Raw genomic sequence first — 6,432 nt, forward strand, 5'->3', positions numbered from 1 at the left:
GCGTCAGTGGATGATATTCTCTGGTGAGGTTACTGCCCTGTATGTAATGCTTCGACAGTTACCTAAGGAAGCAAAAAAACGTACCACTGGAAGATTATTAATAGAATTTGGGACACTGGAATCTTACCAAGAAGATGCAAAATAACCATAGTAATTCCAATTAAAAAAAAATAAATACCCTCATCAAACTACTTTATAGGCCCATAGCTCTTACTAGCTATGTATGCAAGCGTACGGAGATGATGATCAACTCTCGTTTAGTGTGGCATTTAGAAACACACAAACTACTTTCTCCACTCCAGTTTGGCTTTCGCAAAAACTGATCTACCCTTGACCCTCAGCTAAGACACTCTACTCTAATTCAACAGGGCTTTTTAAACCAGTACCTGACAATTGGTGTATTCTTTGACTTAGAAAAGGCGAATTATACAACATGGCGTCATAGAATTGTTAAGCAGCTGCATAAATTAGGCATAAAAGGAAATATAATTAGGCTCATTACCTCCTTTTTAACAGACCGATTTATAAGAGTAAGAACAGAAAATAATTTGTCTTCCCCATTCAAACTAGAAGGAGGTGTTCCACAGGGGAGTGTGCTAAGTGTAATTTGGTTTGCTGTTGCCATTGATAGCGTCACCAATTACATTTCAAATCCTGTACGGGCCTCACTTTTTGTTGATGATCTAGCTATTTATTTACAAAAATCAGTCAACTCTGTCTCTAGATGGGCAAAACAAAATGGTTTTATGTTCTCTACGGATGCCAGATTTATTCATCAGCATGCAAAAGTAAACTCCACGAACTTGATAAAGTGCAAAATATGTGTTTACGTATTTGCTCTGGGGCTTTTCCAACATCCCCCGTCGAGAGTCTTTATGTGGACACGCACCAACTTCCACTTGATTTACGACGTGAAGAGTTAGGCCTCCAATACTTGATGAGGATTAAAGGAATGCTAACAATCCATCAGATAAGGTTATTCATCAACTTGATGCTAGTAAATTCTTCTGTTCCATTCTAGATCCGGCTAAATGCATCTGTAAATGAAAATTGTATACTGACTCAGAATGTTCATGATTTGGCCTCTTCCAAAATTCCACCTTGGCTCATACCAAAAGCTGAATTGTGCAAAAAAAATATAGTGGAAAAAAAAACACCCTTAGTAAAGTAATAAAGTCACTGTTTTTAGAACATGAAGTTCATAATAACGACTATAAAAGTTATACAGATGGCTCGAAGTCAAGAGAGGGAGTAGGTGTAGCTGTGGTCTGATAACTTTTGTGATGTTGCAAAATTGATTCCTGTTGCTTCAGTATATACAGCTGTAAAAGCCCTAGACATAGCATATCATTCAAATAAGAAGGCTTTTGTCATATACTCAGGCTGTATAAGTGTTTTGGCAAGCCTGAACAATTATAATTTTTCCCATTCTTTAGTATTGAAGGCTCCGGCGTGGCTGTTTAGCATTTCGTGTAGACGTAAAACAGTATGTTTTTGTTGGATTCCTGGTCATGTTGGGTTCCCAGAGAATGAAGAAGTAGACAGAGAAGCTGTCATGTAAATGTAAATAACTTAGTTTGTATTTTCAAATCAGCCTTGGTCGAGTGTAATATTGTCTTTATTTTTATTGTTAAGTATTAACGTACATAGTTCGTTGTGCATTACGTTAAATGTTATGATAGTGATGCTGTTGCTTCTTCCTCTTGTAGATAATTATCCATCAACCCTATTAACGCTTTGTTATTGTTTACTTTCATTCGAGTGTGAGTGACAGTGCAAGTGTTGCACTGGAAAATCACGTCGCCTAAATTCCGGGCTGCCAGGTCTGGCATTTTAATGCCATTTTGGCATTTTTGAGGTTTGGTTGGCATTCATTTATTTTAAGTTCATGGCAAACCCAGTGTGGCATATATTTGGCATATTAACCGTTCGCAGTATGGGTTATTATAATGCAGTCGTAAAATGTTCCCTCCCCCCAATTCTCTCGAATCAGCCCATGAATGCTCCTTAAAATTTGCATGTCATTTTGACTGCTTGTTCTAACCCTCCAAATATAGGATAAATTTTCTAAAAATTAAATTAAATTAGATTAATAAATAGTTTTATTTTCTTTCTCCTTTGAAATCTTACCTTGAAATCACATCTGAGGCTTCGGCATTTGAATATCGGAGGGTATTCCCTAGTGGGTGCTACAGGCCGTGTTAGCCAGGGCCCGTGTCGGCACAAGGCTGGCTTAATTTAAAACAACAACAACCACCAAAGGAATTAATCCTTCAAACGGTGACCTACCAGAATGTGTACGTGGCTACGTTTGTGCCACATCTATGATACTTCATCACTTTTAGCAAAGACGTATGTGTTTGGAATTAGGAAGAAACTGTCAAATAAACTGTTCTGTGGCTAGATTTAGTCACTGTTCAGTGTTTAAGTCGCTATATTTTGCATTTAACAACTTTTCAGCCAATTTCTATGGAAACTAGAAATTATTCTGGCAACTTTTCAATAAACCCAGTAGAAGGGGGCTTAATCTGTCAATCAACCCCCACCCCACCTTACCCCGTGATCCTCGTCCCTGACCGTTGACCCAAGTCCATAGCATATGCATTTAGTGGGTACATTCAGATTTGGTCTTATATACCACCCATTAAGACTTGGTTTTTCCTGGTGTTGTTGTTTAAGATTAAGCTGGCCTTGTGCCAGCACGGGCTCTTGCTCACAGAGCAGCCCGTAAAAGGTCCCTGTGGTGACAACTCTCGTGTTTTTCCTCTGAATGGGAGGAGGATACAGTAATCTGCCCTAGAGCAAGTCACGTGTGGACGACCTAGACTGAAATTTAAAAATAAGGAAATATTCCGTGATTTCCGTGTCCGTCGTTGCTAAACGACTTTTTCAGTCGGAGCTGGACATCTGTACTGTTACCGTGTGGGCTAGTTGCTCGATCGCTTAATATCTCAGACTAACTGATCAAATGTGGCTTTAGCATATCTCTGAATCATAATTGAATTATTCGTGAATTTTATCAATTTATCGCATTAAACTGGTTATTAAGCAATATCTGTAAAGAAAAAAAGTGTTTTTCAGCCTAGACAGTGATTTCTTTCATTCAAAATGGGAAAGTGGAAGGCTGCTTATGAAGAGGGTAGAAAATATAACAAAGAATTCAAGTGGTTAACATGCAGGGGTAATGTGTGCCACTGCAGAGTTTGTAATTCTGAAATAAATACAATGAAAAAAAAAAAAGCTCATTGGTTCAACATGAGAAAAGCGCAAAACACGTGCAAAATTGTGATGCGGTGCTGAAAAGGGGAATCAAACCTACTTTGGTGGAAGCTCTTGTGAAAAAAGAAATGTCAAAGAATTTGAATTGAAATAGTGTTGCTGTTGCCTGTCACGCTGCTATACGGTCTGTTGATCATATGATTGAGGTGATTAAAGAATATGGCCAGAAAAGTGCACTTGGAAATGAGAGACTGCACCGAACAAAATGTGCCAAACTTATAACTAATGTTGTTGCCAAGTCATATTACGAAGACCTGATCGAGGAACTGAGGAATGTAAAATTTTTATTATTGATAGATGAGTCTACAGATGTATCTGTGTACAAACTTTTGTGCCTCTGTGTGAAATTTTATTCTACACGTGAGAACATCGTGAAAACTGAGTTCCTATCACTGATACAGATAACATCAGCTACAGCAGAGAGCCGTATTAAAGTGATTTCCGATTATTTTGCTGACATAAATGTTGATTTAGCGAATTGCGTAGGATTTTCATCAGATGGTGCAAATAATGTGTGTGGTGCCCACAATTCTGTCTTGTCACGGCTGAAATTAGTATCACCAGGAATTATTTTCATGAAATGCACATGCCACAGTCTTGCTCTGTGTCCTGAATACGCATTCAAAAAGCTGCCTGCTAATTTAGAATACTTGCTATCTGAAATAGCACGATGGTACTCTTAGGAGAGAAGAGTTTTTACAGGTGTTTAATGCATGCAGAAAGAGTATGTTCAGCCATCCAGATTCATTACACCAAGTACAACAAGGTGGCTTGTGAAAGGTAAATGCATATATGCCATAGTCGCAATGGCATGAACTTAAAGCCTACTTTTCCGTAATTAATGACAAAGATAGAAATTATCATGCTAGAGTTTTGAAAGAAATGCTTGATGATCAACAGAACTTTTTGTACTTGACATTTGTTTTGCTGATCATTCAAGATTTTGAGAAGGTAAATGCAGCTTTCCAAGCCTCCAGTGCAAATCCTGCCAAAGTTTTTGAAGATTTAAAACAACTGCATAACTCTCTTGTGGTGAGGTTATATGCCTCAAGTTTATCAGCCCTCTCCTGCTGTCTTGCCTTTGGAAAAAATTGACTTTGGAGTGACATTTGAAAGAAAGTGCTTGAAAACACAGCTAGGCCAAGGAGTATACAGAACATGAAAGTCAGGTGTGAATTTTTGGTAAAGCTAACTCGCAGGTAGAAACAAGGCTGACTGAAAACATTGACATTATCATGAGCATAAATAACTTTTCTCCAGAAAAAGGCTCGAGTCAGATGAGGATTGATTTTCAAAATATACCGACTAAGTTCTCTGATGTTCATAAATTTGATCTTGAAAGAGTAGCTAATCAGTATAGAAAGCTTTTACATGTCAACTGGTCTGAAGAATTTCATGATAAATGTATCCCTGGTAATGACCCGGTGGCATTCTGGTCTGTTCTGAAGTACAGAAATGCTTTAGACGAAAACTGCTTTGAAGAACTGGCACTTTCTGCACTTACTGCATACTGTTTGCCTCTAAGTAATGCAGTGGTTGAAAGGATATTTTCCCAAGTGACAAACGGTGAAAACAAAGTTGAGGAATAAACTTTCAACAATTATGCTAGCAGCTATCATCAGAGTGAAAACCAAATTACATTTCAGTGGTAAATGCTGCAAAAATGTCAAAGTTACTGAAAGAATGCTCAGCTTGTTCAATGACTCCATGTATACATCGGAAGGAGCATCATCATCAAGAAAGATGGATACACCTCAGCATGACAATATGAGCGTAGAATTAGAAGAAGTAATTGCTGTGCCATTTTAAGTTAAAAGGTAAGTTAGCAGTATCAGGCGTATAGTTATCATTTCCAACGAATATATATATATAAGAGAGAGAGAGAGTATTTCGAACTAATGATTTTCTTTCCACTGTTAATATGAAACAGTAGCCAAGACACAAGTAAACAAATCCATTTTCATTTTACAACATTATATATGTATATACTTTGAAAATGATAAATATTATAGTCGCAAGCAGTTTGGCATAATTTGGCATACTTCCGGGAGGTGTCTGGCGTCCTTAGGTGGAACTGACCTGGCAACCCTCCCAGGACAGTAATCGGGCCGTATCGTCATTCCAGAAGGACTAGTGCAGCAGCCACCTCGGAATGTTTTTGACAACGCTACGTTGTTTTGGAGGATTTACTTCGTTATTAATATTCCTTGAGTTTGACCCGCCGGTGAATGAAGAGCCACCTGCGGCGTGTTTAGTGATCATCTTTTTGCCTCGCAAGGACTTGTCACTTGCGACCTGCCGCCCTTGCTTTTTCCCCCGTCGGAGGAGTCCACGGGAAGACAGGGCTGGCGCTGGATCCCAGCTCGTAGGAGAGGCTTCTGCCGTGCCCCGGCGCACTGAGGGTCTTGGTGCTGCTCTGCACGTTCTGGGCTGTCGAGGCTCGTGAGAGTCACGTAGGGAGGCTAACACTAGGTAACGGTCTGTCGACCTTTATATTTTCCTTCAGGAGACGTCTGCTGCTTATTGGTCTGACCCGGTGTTTAGTCGCTTAATGTAGCAGACTGGTGGTCTCCAGCGACTCCGTGTACACCTATTGTATCCTTCTCAGGAATTTGTAAACGAGCGTTTAGGATCTAGATATATGCATATTGATATATCGTCATATTTTTTGGTGGTTTACCCTGTTGTTGCCATAAATACAGATTTTCTACGTCGTTCGCGAATTTAGATTTGATAATTAGGTAGGTAATAGTAAGGTCTTCTCGCTTTTACTGAACTCCTTACTTCCTTCTAGCTCTTTAGCTTTAGGCTAGTGTGTAGATTTTGGGCCCGCTCTATTAGAGCTATTTATTTGCTACATACTGTGTCCTATTTCTATTACTAGTTTAGGGTTTAGTTTTTTTAGTTTTAGGTGATCCTTGTGCTACAGACTTACTAACTGGTCTTCTGGCTTTATAGCCTCATGGATATTTGTTTACTTGTACTTGCACAAGGTTGATTTAGATTTAAGTATTGTTTTTATAATAAATAAATATTGTTAGTTTTCTTGGTGTTTGTTTACCACATTCCCATTCACTGTGTTGCATTATTACTGCCTACGATCCTAAATAACATCTTGAAAAGATTCTGCAGGATGACCTCCTAGGGTCGTAA

This window comes from Macrobrachium nipponense, chromosome 40 (assembly GCF_015104395.2).
Source record: "Macrobrachium nipponense isolate FS-2020 chromosome 40, ASM1510439v2, whole genome shotgun sequence".
Classification (NCBI taxonomy): domain Eukaryota; kingdom Metazoa; phylum Arthropoda; class Malacostraca; order Decapoda; family Palaemonidae; genus Macrobrachium; species Macrobrachium nipponense.